This window comes from Kogia breviceps, chromosome 6 (genome assembly GCF_026419965.1).
Source record: "Kogia breviceps isolate mKogBre1 chromosome 6, mKogBre1 haplotype 1, whole genome shotgun sequence".
Classification (NCBI taxonomy): domain Eukaryota; kingdom Metazoa; phylum Chordata; class Mammalia; order Artiodactyla; family Physeteridae; genus Kogia; species Kogia breviceps.
The window spans coordinates 21,587,501-21,601,621 of record NC_081315.1 but is presented as its reverse complement, the minus strand read 5'-3'; the positions used below and the strand labels follow the sequence as shown (position 1 = coordinate 21,601,621).

Genomic DNA, 14,121 nt, shown 5'->3' with positions numbered 1-14,121 from the left:
TAATGAATAAGACCGTCCAAGAAGATGAATAGATTGCTCCTTTAAATAAACTTTTCTGCACAGGATCTTAGCATTGTGGTAAGAATTAGACTATCTAGATTTGCCTTCTGACTCAGCCACCTGCTAGCCATTTGACCTTGAGAAATTGTTTAATCTCTCAGTTTCTCGACTGTCAAATGAGGATAGCAGAACCCATTTCAGGATTGTTCTGAAAAGTAGATGAGTTACTGTAGCACTTAGTAAGGCTGTATGTGAGCACCTACAACAGTGCCTGGAACATAGTAAGTGCTAATTAAATGTTAGCTGTTGTTGTTACTGCTGTGTTGTTGTTATTATTCATGTTCTGTCCCTCATATCTTTGGTATGAATCACAAGAGTAATAACATTCTAACATTCTGTGAACACCAGAGGGGGCCTGGGCAGCCCAAGAATCATTCCCTCTTGGGTTCATTTTACTTTTTCATTGCTAGGTGTGCCACACTGGAAAAATAGCTTCACGGAAAGGATTCCCTAGACTGCTTGTCTAAAGGTTAAAAACAACAATAGCGCCACAAAAACAAGCAGCAAATTATTTGGATACACACTTGGTTCATCGGTCTTCGAACAAAATGGTGTCAGCAAATATAGGAGGTCAGTGTTATTCTTGGGGGAAACTGTCCATCATGTTGTCGAAAATTGCATTGGATACGGAGAAATATGGTTTTTAATACCTTGAATCATGTGATTCATGTATAGCAAAATTCACTTGTTTAGGTGTACTGTGAATTTTGACAAATGCACAGAGTCACATAACCACCATGATTAAGACACAGAACAATTCCATTGCTATACCTCCAAAGAAAATTTCTTCATGCTACCCTTTTGTAGTCAAACCCTCCCGCCCCCACCCCCCACACCTTTAATCCCTAGCAACCACTGATCTGTTCTCTACTCCTAGTTTTGCCTTTTCCAGAATGTCATGTGAAGGTAATCATAGAGTTTGTAGCCTTTTGAGTCTTTCTTCACTTAGCATAATGCATTTGAGATTCATTCATGCTGTTGTGGGTATCAGCAAAAAGCTTATTTTTAACTCACAAATCATTGAATTGAATTTTAGAGCTGGATGCAAGCTTAAAGATCAGAGCCAAACCCTCTTATTTCCCAGGTGAAGAAACAGACCCCTAGGGTGAAGTGACTTGCCCAAGGTCATGAAGCTAATTAAAGAAAGAGCATGAATTTGGAATTTCCTACAATTAGTCCAGGCAGCATCTGCTAAATCATGCTGGGATTAAGAAAAATGGGTGTAGCTGATGTCAAGGGGGAGCTCCATTCTTCTTCTTATTTTTGGTCAAGATCTGATCAAGCAAACGAAACCTTATTTATGATCATTTTGGAAGAAGTAGATTTCAAAGGGTTGTAATTTCTTTAGGAAGTATATGGATTCGTCTCTTCGTAACACATTTCTTTCTGTGGCACATCGGTATGTTAATTATGATTTGGTAATAGAGCTTAGCCTGAAGGCCTATTATTTATTTTATGTTTACAGCATGTTCTTTTTGATACCTAATTTATAGGAGTATCCTGAATATTGTTATCTTCCTTTCAGGTGACCTTTTATTATTTATTTATTTATTTATTTATTTATTTTTTTGTGGTACGCCGGCCTCTCACTGTTGTGGCCTCTCCCGTTGCGGAGCACAGGCTCCGGACGCACAGGCTCAGCGGCCATGGCTCACGGGCCCAGCCGCTCCGCGGCATGTGGGATCTTCCCAGACCGGGGCACGAACCTGTGTCCCCTGCATCGGCAGGCGGGCTGTCAACCACTGCGCCACCAGGGAAGCCCTCAGTTGACCTTTTAAATACCAGTATGTTTCTAGGTGGCTTTTTCTGGAGCACGCAGCTAGAGGATCCAGGTTGGAATTAAGAGCTATCAGTTCCTTAATTCATTTGTTAAACAATTACTTGTGGAAATTCTACTACATAGAAGAACCGAACCAGGGAAGATATAATTAAGACACTGTTTTTAAGAAGCTTACATTTGAATCGGTACTAAGAACTGGGTACAGAGAAACTCTAATTCAAATTAGTTCTTTTGAATACACTCAAAATCTTGCTAAGCACTGTGAAGAAATAAAGGTGATAATGCAAACTCCCTTTCCTCAAGAAGCTTACGAATACCAGAGAGAGGTACAAATAGAGTGCTATTGGAAATGTGGTTTCTCGGTTGGGAACCAGTTGCGATGTATTTTAGTGATGCATAAAGCCCAGCCCCCCAGAATTTTGTGCCAGGGATGGACAGGTCAGATCTGTGCTATGGGAAATTTATCTGGTAGCAGCTCATGGGATGGATGGAGGGCCAGAGCCTGGAGCTGGGCAGCAGGCTTGCTGGGAAATGCATCGGTCTGAACAGAAGTGAGGAAAGCCAACCTATTGGGGCAGTGAGATTGGAAAGGAAAAGGTGTGTTGGAGGTAGAAGAACTGGTTGAAAGATGGAGCATTCAAAGAAGATTATGAGGTTGTGCCCTGGGTGACTGGAGGGGCTGTCCTGATGTGAGGGGGCAGATTAGGGTGTGTCTGGGAGAAGCAGGTGGGTGGTAAGTGGATGGTGGAGTAAGGCAGGGAAGGGAAAAGGTTTTCTCCCTTTGTTTCTAGGTCAATTTTGTGTGAACAAAATTTTGTGGAAATGATTTTGCATGTGGGGGAACCTGGTAATAAGTATTTATGATTGACTGTCACTCATTTCTAGAAGGCTAAATATTTCCCATTTTCCTTAACACAACTCCTTAAGAATTGTGGTTTTTGTCCACAAGAGTTGATGGCCTAGTTAGTTATGATTAGACAATGATTTTTGACCCCTTTTGCTACCGATGGGATGATTCATTGCTTAAAAACAGGCAGTGTGAGTAGTGAAGAAGACAGTTTTTACATAGGATGGAATACAGACTGTAAATTTTCACTCTGAAAAGGACTCACCTTAGTTAGGAGTTAAAGGAACACATGTTAAGACAACTTTAGCCTGAAGTTGCATGCCTAGAAGACTGAAAAAGTAAATAGAAGTTTTAAACCCAGTGTCGATCAAAATGTGGGAAACCATCTTCGCTTACACTTTGTTGATATTTCTGTAAATGAATACGATATACGCAGAGAAGAATCTTGCTTTAAGTAAAAAAGAGCTAAAATGTGACTTTTCATAGCCTTCTAGAAAACCCCAAATACTTGTAAAGCATGGAGTTTCTTGTGGCAGCATTATTTACAACCGTGAAGAACTAAGAACAGTACAAATCTCCAAATAACAGAATGTCAAGGCAAAGATTGCTTAATAGGATATTTTATTTGGCTTAGAATGGGATGCTATGACAGGCATGAGTATCTAAAATAATATTCAGTGGCGAGATGTACAAGAGAGATGGACCCTCTGCTGAGTAGCAGAGAACATGATTGCTAAAGGAATCTAGTCACACACAAAAATGGAAGTTTGTAATACAGGGAAGGGATTGGTAGAAGAGTCCATTTTGTGTTTTCATTTTTTTCCTGAGTCAAATGGGGGCATAGTCAAAAAACAGGAAGAAAATTTCTAGTTGAAGTAGTTTACTGTTCATTACTTTGTCTCCTCCCCCTTTCTTTTCTCTCTCTCTCTCTCTCTCTCTCTCTCTCTCTCTCTCTCTCTCTCCTCCTTCCCCTTTTTAAGTGGTTCAAGTTCCATTTATATTTACTATATATTCACGAGACAGAGTAGTATGACAAATTAACCCTATCAGTGAGAGTCTGAAAGCTGGTACTTTAGCTATGATTCTGTCATACCTGAATGATCTGGAGCTAGTCACATAATTTTTGATATTTTAAATTTCCTGATCTTCTCTATCTCACACTGATGTAGAAGACCATTGAAATAAAACAGGTAAAATCACTTGAAGCATCTTGACAATTAAATAGTATATTGTTTAACTCTATTGTGAGACAAAAGAAGATAAAAGAAATGGATACTAGAGATGAACTGGTGAGAGTGTGAGTCTGAAAATGTATGTTTACCAAAGTGGAATTAAAGAAAGAAAAGTTGCAGCGGACATTGAGGGGACGAGGTCTTAGGGCCACACTTACGAGGCAGAGCCCACATGGGGACATTAGAACCCTCTGTGAAGATCAGCTAGTCCCAACTTAGAGCTACTTTGGACACCTCCATGAAGCTTTTAATGTTTTATGTGTGTATAGAAAGATGCTCTTATATTGGAAAATAAACATTCATGGATGGCCTTTAAGAGCTGTTACTTAGATTCAGAGAAGACATGCTGAATCCCGAAAGAGAAAGCATCCTGGTGAAATAGAAAGTTTATATGAGCTTAGTTAGGGCCAGAGTTTCCTTTAGTAAAGTAAATTTAGACCAGTAGTAGTTAAAGGAGAAAGCATAAATATTGACAAAAATATTAGAGGCCTAAGAAGCTGCCTGTAGGACAAATGGCCACAGGTGTAAAATAATTTTAAATGAGGGTTTTCAGTACACCTGGAGCTAGAGTTTCTGGGAAAATGTGACTCTAAATGAAGGTAGCTCTACCCGACAGGTAGGATTTGGCGTGTTCCTAAACAACTTGGGTACCTCATTTTTCACTTTGAAACTGTACTGTGAATTAAAACTACAAGGTACCTGTCCGCTAAGCATGCTCTTGGGTGAGAGGTAAGAAAAGAAATTGGAAGTCTTTTCAGCATTCCCAGTTCCATACAGTGCGTCGCCTGCTTTGACCAGGTAGCTCTAAAACCACGACTCTTCTAAGTAGCTTGTGTCTGGGCACAGAGAGTGGGAGTCATTAAGAAGTGGGAGGGACCAGGGCAGAGACCCATCTTCTGCCGTTTTCCTTTTCCAGAGAGAGTCAAATAGGGCTGAGTAGGGAACCCTTTTGGCTTATGACTGGGGAGTAGCAGTGGCTCAGGTGAGCAGGGCCGGGGAATGAAGTAATGCTCTCGAGTTTTAGGAGGGCACCCTTGGGCCCGGGCTCTGTCCCTGCGAAACTGATCCAAACTACGGGTGTCCTTTGAAGTTACTGGGTGCTCTGCTGGGACCAGCCCTGTGATCTGCAAAGCAAGATGAATAACTGGTCCCAAATGCTTAACTACTACCCATTACCTGTTTGCTAAGAGCTTGGGGAGAAATAAGTAAAGACGAGAACAGGTTAGACAACAGCTAGTTAGATCTTTCAGTTTCTCTGCACTGTGGCTGGAATGTAAATAAATCCTCGATTTTGTGAAGTTGTTCACGTCCTGCTAACAGCTTGGTTGTGGTCCTGGGAGCAGATCCTCAGATGCAGAAAGCTTTAGAGAGGACTTAAAAAGGGAGCGTTTCCAAATTATCACTCAGCAACTGCAGCCCCGGAAACGGTAGCAATCACACAACACCAAACTGTGTGAACTGTCCTTTTAAAAACAATATTTTCTAAGGTTACTACTGGATTAGGTGGTTAATTGTAGGGGAAAAAAATCTTAGCATTTTAAATATTAGACCTTAGTATTTTCCCCATTTTTGATAAAAACCTTGAACCTAATGTGTTCAAGGCATGATTTAGTCTGCAAAGTTTTGGTTAAAGGATTCTCTCTCTCTGGAAGAATAAGACTTGTTTATGGGGTCCAAAAATTGTTGCTAAAAAGCTTCCTCTTTTTTCTTCTTTATGAGTCTTTTTCATTTTGGAGGTCAGGAAGTAAATGCTGGTTTGAGGTCATGTTTCATAGTAACTTGAAGTGAAAAGCAGACTATTAGGAATAAAGTGTTGGGAAATGAGGTGATGGGGGAAATCTGAGACGTAAACACTCAGATACAGGAAGCTGGAGGATTTAGGAGGAAATAAACTTCAAAGTGGCTGATCTACCAGTAAAAATATATAATGAGATCAACAATGTTTCACTTGTCTTTGAGGAGTCTGATCTTTAGAACGAGAGAGTGCCAGCTTTACGCACTTTACTGGCGTATACACGCGTATCACGTCGCTCATATGACAGCAAATCATCAAAAATAGTTGAGAAAGTTTTGTAAACAAGTACAACATTGAAATGATTGTAACAAGACAAGTAAACAGAGCTTTAAAGTTGTGTATGCCGCTAACGGATAAATATCTGAGTGATCCTTGATCCTTAGCTTGTCCAGTAATTTATATTTTCGCTAAGAGTTTGGAAAAGTTTCTCTTCAGTGCATATTACAGGATAATGGTAGTCATTCATTCATTCATTCATTCATCCATTCTTACTGATTGCTGAGTGTTGGCTACATATCTCCAGAAATGAGGAGATGGGTTTGGCCATTCTTTGCTGGCGGCAGAGTTAATAGTGAATTGCACCTGGTATTCCTCGGGCTGAGGTCCACTATCAGCAGGTTGGTTTTTAAAAAAAATCTAGTCTTTCTTTTGCCAGTTGACTCCTTTGAAGGCTGCAGGAGCCCGTGTGTGGGAGAGAGCTTGGGCCTGGAGGAGGTGTGGAGGGGACCAAATGCCTGTTAACAGCTTGGGACAGACAGGGACTGGCTAGTTGATTTTAAAACAAAAGCAAACCCCGAAATCCTGCCGTGAACGATACATCATTTGGCTTAGTTAAAACAGGGAAGACTTAGGGGAACCTTCTGGTAAAACTAAAGAATAACTGGAGTTTCCAGAGAGGTGGATGGCGACCTAGTGGCATAACTTTTCCAGATGGATCTGCATGTGAGAAAGAGAACATGATCCAGGGAAATCTTAGTGTCAGGCCTGAGGACCCCAGATGGCCTTTACGTGCAAACAAGGAGCATATTCAGCTGTATTTCTTCTTTTTCTTCTGACTATTAGGATTCCATATGCAACACACAGATACTCTAAATCTGGCCCAGGGCAGGAAGGATGAAGGTATATTGAAATGGTATGGAGTGGGATTGTTCGTTGATTCAGTCGTGATTTGCTGAGTATCAGCTGTATGGTTACATGTAGGAGGTATTTTCTTCCCATACCTAAGGAGAACAAGCAATATGGGGAAAAATAAAAGAAATCCTTTACTGCTTCTAAAAAGCAAGGCTTTTTTTCTGAAGGGGAAAAGAGGTGAGCTGTGAGGCAGGGGAAAGAGCTGAGAGACCTGGGGGTTCTTTTCAGTTTATTACTCACTACCCAGATTGTTTGGGAAAATCACTTTGCCATCCTGAGCCTTAGTTTCCTTTTCCATAAGATGGGGCTAATCATTTCTACCCTTCTCCCTCGTAGATTTGTTGTGAATATGAAATGAAACTGATCATAGACAGAATGCAGAGTAAACTGTTAAGCACTATATACACATGTCAGAGGATTGTTATTAAAAAAAATAATGATAACCACATACCCCTTTTACCAGAGTCGCTGGCTGGCCTCACCTGTTTTCAGAGATTTCCTGCTGGGGGGAGCTTCAGGAGCACAGCTGACTTGTAAAAAGAACCTTTTCTGGTTCCCTTTTTTTTTTTTTTTTGCGGTACGCGGGCCTCTCACTGTTGTGGCCCCTCCCCTTGCGGAGCACAGGCTCCGGACGCGCAGGCGCAGCGGCCACGGCTCACGGGCCCAGCCGCTCCGCGGCACGTGGGATCTTCCCGGACCGGGGCACGAACCCGTGTCCCCTGCATCGGCAGGCGGATTCTCAACCACTGCGCCACCAGGGAAGCCCTCTGGTTCCCTTTTGACTTTAGGACTGTTGGTTCGAGCCGAGTCCCAGTGGGGCCCAAGAGTCTCCCTCTGGCCTCCCACTTCAGGGTGTATTTGTAGCACTTTTGACAAGTCCCCAATTCAGTTTCTTTTGAAAAAGTCCCTAAGTGGTTTTAGTTCTGATCTGGGGCAAGCCCGGTGGGTGCTTCAGTGACTGCCTCATTTGAACCTTCACCTCGCGACGTCCGTCGCTGAGATGGACTTGGCTTGTGACGTTAGACGTCACGTGCAGAGGACTCTGACGGTCTTCCATTGATGCAGGCTTTTGGCCATGGTAACGGCACTGACTGTGGGCAGAGAGCCCCATGTGAGGCCCAAGAGGCTACAGAAAAGGAGGGAGGCCAAGAGATACCAGTGGAAAGAAAGCCTTCCTCACGTTCTGTGGCGGCCGTTCCATCCCGCAGGCCTAACTCTCCTCGCGGAGTGAGCGTATCACTGCTTGACCGTGTCGTGCGTTGTGTCTCTGTAGAGCTTGTTTTAAATTAGACCAGGCCTGCAGAATGAAAGGGAAGAATTTCACTTTGAGAGCATATGGAGATACCCATTGGGCCCCCCGGGCAGAATAAACTTGCACTGCTAGTGGCGAACAGCAGTGTGCCATAAAACATTCTTTTCTTGAACCCTTTGGACTGGGAAGGAGGCACAAGGGGAAAACACAGCAGGAATTCTTTCTCTTCAGCTGCTTCCTACTCTGTTGGCTTCCATTCACTCAACAGATCTTATTGGGCTGCTACTGTGTGTGTGTGAGAGAGAGAGAGAGATAGAGCCTGTGTTTTATGGACGAGACTGATTAGCTTGGGCCCGGTTTTTGTTGTCATTGGTGGGGCCGTGGATCCTATTTTATGTTTACTGCCCCTTGACATTTCTTAAAAGGAGTCTTCAAAGCAGAAAGTCCGATTCCGAAGACAGGTTTCTGGGCAGTAAAGTCGACAGGGTTTAGCATCGGGAAAGTAAGCCTCATAGAAAAAGAAAGCAGGACAAACAACTCCAGCTCCATTCCGCAAAGGCCTTTGATGGGAAAAGGGGCCTGTTTCTGAAGATCTAGGGGCAGGTCTGCACCGTTCACATCCTCAGTGGCGTAGGGCGTGAAGTCTGTTTCTTACCTTCCCCGTAGATGGCCCCCGCGTCTGTGGGAGCGGTTGAATATTAAAGCTGTTTATAAGATCATGCCAGCGAGACTTGAGTGTTTACTAACAGGATTTCTCAAATTGTTGTTGACTTGCTTTCACCTCCCCATCTACTTCTCCCTGGCTCACCCAGTCTCAGAGCCCCTGTCTTCTTCAGCCAACCAGTGCCTGCATATTTAGTGCAATTAGCATTTAGATATTGAACTTGAACCTGACTTACTATCACCAAGGCAATAGCTGAAAGGTTTTATTTCAGTAAACACTCACTGTTGGTAAATAATGGGAGTGTTGTCTCGCGTGGTCCCCAGGCATACCGTTTTTCCTCTCAGTGATGAGACAGTGAGTCAGGGAGGATTGTGCTGCTGGGACTTCAGGAGTGGGTTGTAGATGTGTGTTTACACTTGTGCTCATGTACAAATGTGAATGTATATTTTGGTTTTCTTGATGTGCTTAATGTTATGACAGGGACATCTTTTATGCCCACACCTCCTCATAAACAGATTGCTAGGGGAAAAAAAATATCTAGGCAGAGGAAGCCTCAAATATTTTTAGAAGATAAAAATCGTATTGCTATAACTACAGAGAGTAAAACAAAAAAGAAAGAAGAGATCGAGAATGTAAAGCGATCCAGATATTGTAACACGTTCCTTTACGGTAAGGCATGGGAGAGAAACGCACCCATCTAGCTGTTCATGTATTTGCGTTTAATGATGTATAAATATTTGGCTGTGCTTAATCATTAAAACTCTTAATTCCTTTTCCTCTGGAGTAGACTGTTCCATTCAGAATTCTTTTTGACATACAAACAGAATGTAAATGGGGTTTTGCCTTATGTGGACTAGATCAACAGCTTAAAACCAGGGGTGGGGTTGAGGGGAATCAGTGTCTTCAGCTAAAGTAGCCATCACATCTTGCTTCTCTCATCATTTTCTGCACCAGCCAGGCAGCCTTCTCCATCGGGGAAACATAAATCAAAGGTAAAAACTGAACAATGGAAAATTTCTTGTATTTTCTTAACTCGATGTTGAGAGCTTACTATCTACAATTTTAGGCTTTAGGTTTTTAGCAGCCCTCTGCAGGCAGCCTCTGGTGAAAGACCGGTTTCTTCTTCCATTTCCAATTCATGGTGGACCGATACATTGAGAAAACACAGTAAAAATGAATTGCTAGAAAAACGATCACCTGCTTGGAATGTTCCTTCAGTTACAGATCTCTATAACAGCTGCTATTTCGCACTCGCAAAGCTGGAACTTATCTTGGGCGTGTGGAACTTATCGGTTTGGCAATGAGCACTGGGTCCATGGACCATACTTGGAATAACACTGTCTTCGGGCACATTCTGACCCACGACCAGAGCGTCTGTCTGTGATGGTTAAAGGAGGAAAAGAGCCGAAGAAGAGATATTTCAGCTGTGTGTCATTTCTGCACGTACTTCTGTGCTAGCTCCTTCTAGCTCCTTCGTTAGTCTTTACCTGCCATTCTTTATATTGTGTACCTTGGGGTTAATTACACATCCTAACTTCCTGCTTCCTGCAGATTAACTTTTACTTCAAAAATCTACATGATTACATGCACTTCTTTTTCCCCCGAATTAACTACCACACACTCTGGTGTTCTTTGTGTAAGGGAGTAGCGTATTTTTTTTTTTTTCTTAAATACTTTTGAAATAAAGCCAAACAACCGTCTTGCATCTTGTAAACATGTATTTCGGAGTGAATTACACCTTCTATGATTCCAGACATTTTACAGGTCAGTCTGAGACTTTTACATAACAATTAAAAAATGAATATTCTGCTAACTTCGTGGTTTTGGCTTTGAATGCCTATAAACAGGGCGGCAAATAAGAAAGTCCTGGGATTAGTAATGCAGAGTCAGTATTTGGTTGCGGGACATCTGGGAAATATCAGTTACTCTTACATATGGCTTAACCTTGACTAAACACTTTTTAGGATTTAGAGGAAACTTTCTTTTGGAGATGGGAGTTGTTTACTCTTTAGTTTCCCAATGAAAGGAGTAAAAATACAGATATGTAGAACTACCATTTGCTTCTTACGTGAACTGCATTACCTCATGAATTCGATTTCCCCCAGTTTTTTCTATTTTAAAAGCCCATCCTGGGAGTTCCCTGGCGGTCCAGTGGTGAGGATTCCGCCCTCTCATGGCTGAGGGCCCCGGTTCAATCCCTGGTCGGGGAACTAAGATCCCACAAGCCCTGTGGTGCAGCCAAAAAGAGCCCATTTTGCTGAAGAGGCTGCCCTCCTTTCTGCAAAGTGAGGCAGGGCTCTCTTTGCCAGTGGTGAGCCCTAGAAAAGAGAGGGCCCCTAGCTCCTGGTCCCGATTTGGCCCTGTTCTCTTAGCGACCCCAGAAGGGGATTTAGAAGACAGAGCTCCCATGTCTGGATGAGCAGAGGCCTTGGGGTTTTTCACGTGCCCTCGTGGACATGGTTTGGTAACGGCGCCCACCCAGACTTTTCTCTCTCTCTCCTGCCTGTCTTTCTTCTAGTGACGATGGTCTTCAGGACCTAGGGGCTGGGAGCCCCCCCCACCCCCCCGTTTCTTTTCCTTTCCAGCCTTCAGGACGGGCTCTGGTGAACCTGTGCCGAATAGGGAGCTTCCCTACCCTTGAGCCCAGCACGATGCAGCTCCTGTCTTCGGGCAGTGGCTGCTGGAGTCAAGGCTGAGTGTATTTGACTCTATAGCTGCCTTTTCATTTTTATGCCCTTCTGGTCTGTTCTTGCCCTACTCCCTTCTTTCCTTGAATCTTTCACTCTCCATCTTTAAATTTTTCTTCTAAATGGCTCATCAAGTCCAGGCAGGCTTCAGGAGCAGAGTGTGGGATTCTTCTAAAAGTAAAGTTAAGTTCTAAGGGGCCACCCCCATCCCCATGGCAGAGCTGGTGTCCCATTAACAGCCCCAAGCTCTTGTAGCTTTTCTCAGAGCACTGTGTGCAAGGCACAGAAGTGTAATAAAAAGGGTAATGATTAAAAGAGTCCTCGTTTTCTCCAGGGCCCTTCTGCCATTTCTAAACTAAACTAGGGGTCATGAGGCTCGCGCTAGCAGTTTGATCAAGCTGCGAGTGATTGGTGTGGGAGTGGATGATATTTTATAAACCCCACCATCCTAGTTTTGTTCCTCGGTGCTGGAGTGGACACTATGGTGCCTCCGTGTCCTTAGCCTACATTCTTTATCCCTGTTGTTTTCAGGCCTCTTGGAAAGAGTGAGAGGGAAGGAGGGACAGCCCTCACTTCTAGGAAAGACTGTCGACTGCAACTGATTCATTTCTAGAAGTATTTGGGGACAGAAGGAGCTGACTTGTTTTGAACTCTGCTTTGCTCAGAAGGAGATAGTGCCTCCTTTGGTAAATACTACTAGCCCTCTGTGCAAAGATTTGATATGCATCATCCCTCGTAAATACCACGGCAACCATAAGATAGCTATGTATCATCAACCCCACTTTGAGGATGAGTAAACCGAGGCTCGGAGTGTTTGAATGACCTGCCTAATATCTCAGGGCTTTGTGAGATTTGGAATTTGAGTTCAAATCCCTTTGACTCCAAAACCCGGGAGCGTATTGGGAAGGGGTGTTACGATGCCTAAAAGCATCGGCCTCCACAGTGGAGGGACGCTTCAGGGCTGCCTTTGACATGGGGCCGCCAGATCTTGTTGGGTGTGGAGGGAACAGCCTCTAATGCTGTCCCGATACCTTTTGGGGAAGTACCGATTGGGCAGATTCCTATAAATTAGGAACATTGGTGTTAGAAAACTTCGTCGATAAGATTTCTGCTCTAGACATGGAGAGATGAACAGAAGACTCTTTGAGATGTTTCAAAAGAAAGTACTTGACGAAGTTACTGAGGACGAGTTGTGGTCTCTGTGTCTGCCTATGAGTGGGAGCCATGCCCCGGTCAGGGAGTAGCCACTTGTGTGTGACAGCTCATCTTCAAGAAGAACAAACTCTGCAGTGGATGGTTGGAAGGGACGGAAAAGCTGCAGGCAGGTTTCAGGTTAAGATGACCCCGTGCAGAGGCCATGAGTGAGGCCAAGTGCTAGCTCAGAATAAAGGGCAAAGGAAAAGAGCTTTTGAAGCAGCCTCAACAAAGTCGGAGGAACCAACGGGCAACGAGAGAAGTAGGGTAGAGGTGAAGGCAGGACTGCCGGGGGGCCGGAGGCCGAGACCTTGAAGAGGCAGAGAAGAAAACTGCAAAGTCAAGACGAAGTGACTGGAGACTTTTCTGAATCTGAGCACAGAAATCTCATTTGTCCCATTTTCATGTGTCCCCTTCATCCTAAGCTCTCCACCAGTCAAGGAGATTCGTTTGCTTTATTTCTGTTGTTTGCTTTACACATGGAATAGGCCTGTATTTTCATTTTAAAGATACAAAGTTTAAATGTTAACTATCCTTTTTTTAGATTGTGCAGAGAGATCTAAAGCAGAATCCTCAGTCATAATATCTCATTTAATCCGCACAGACCTTGAGTTGGGGGATAGAGAAGGAACATTCCTAGAACGAATGAATAATAAATAGCTTTTATTTTGTGTTTAAACTATTTAAAGTATACATGTGTTATGTATTCTTCCTAACATCCTGGGAGGAAAATTGGCTGGTAAACTTATTCACTGACAAACATTTAGATTTTGATGTTACGAGCACAAGAGGCTGGGACTTCCCTGCTAGTCCAGTGGTTAAGACTCTGCGCTCCCAATGCAGGGGCCTGGGTTTGATCCCTGGTTGAGGAACTAAGATCCCACATGCTGCACGGCACAGCCAAAAAAAAAAAGAGCACAAGAGACTTGCATTTTAACTTGTTTTTTTTCTTCCCCAAGAATTTATATTTTAGTTTTTTCTTAATTCTTCAGTAAAGTTAGTTTTGGAAAATCCCAGCCAAGTCTTGGCCAGAATATAGGAAAGACTCCCTGCAGTGAAGTGGTTGGGAGCCTTGATACTGGAAGGGGACATACCTGGGGGTGGTTCCTGCGCCACTGTCACCTGCTAGCCGTGTGACCTTGGGCAAATCACTTAACCTCTCCAAGTCTCAGTTTTCTCATCTGTACAGTGGCAATAACACCAACCTCAGAGAGGTGTTATGAGCATTAACTGAAGTGCTAGACCTCAAGCACTGAACAGATGCTGAGCCTGTAGTCGGCACTCAACATGGGAAAAAAATTATTGTTATTGTCATTGCTATTAGTTTTCTCCCCCTAGAGGTCATTGCGGTGGCAGCTGAGGATTCTGCCTGAGGTGTTTTCCAAGAACCAGGAGGGAGAGCTGGCAGATAGAAGGAAAACAGAGAGAAGCTGGGGCCAGCTGGGGATGAATAGTGACCCTCTCCTTCATCGTAATCAT

General features: G+C 43.5%; 1 protein-coding gene across 2 annotated transcripts in view; it reads left to right on the top strand.

Moving 5' to 3' along the window:
- Positions 1-14,121, top strand: part of MAML3 (mastermind like transcriptional coactivator 3) — a 422,149-nt gene that overhangs the window by 62,664 nt on the left and 345,364 nt on the right. The gene's annotated exons all lie outside the window — the stretch shown is intronic.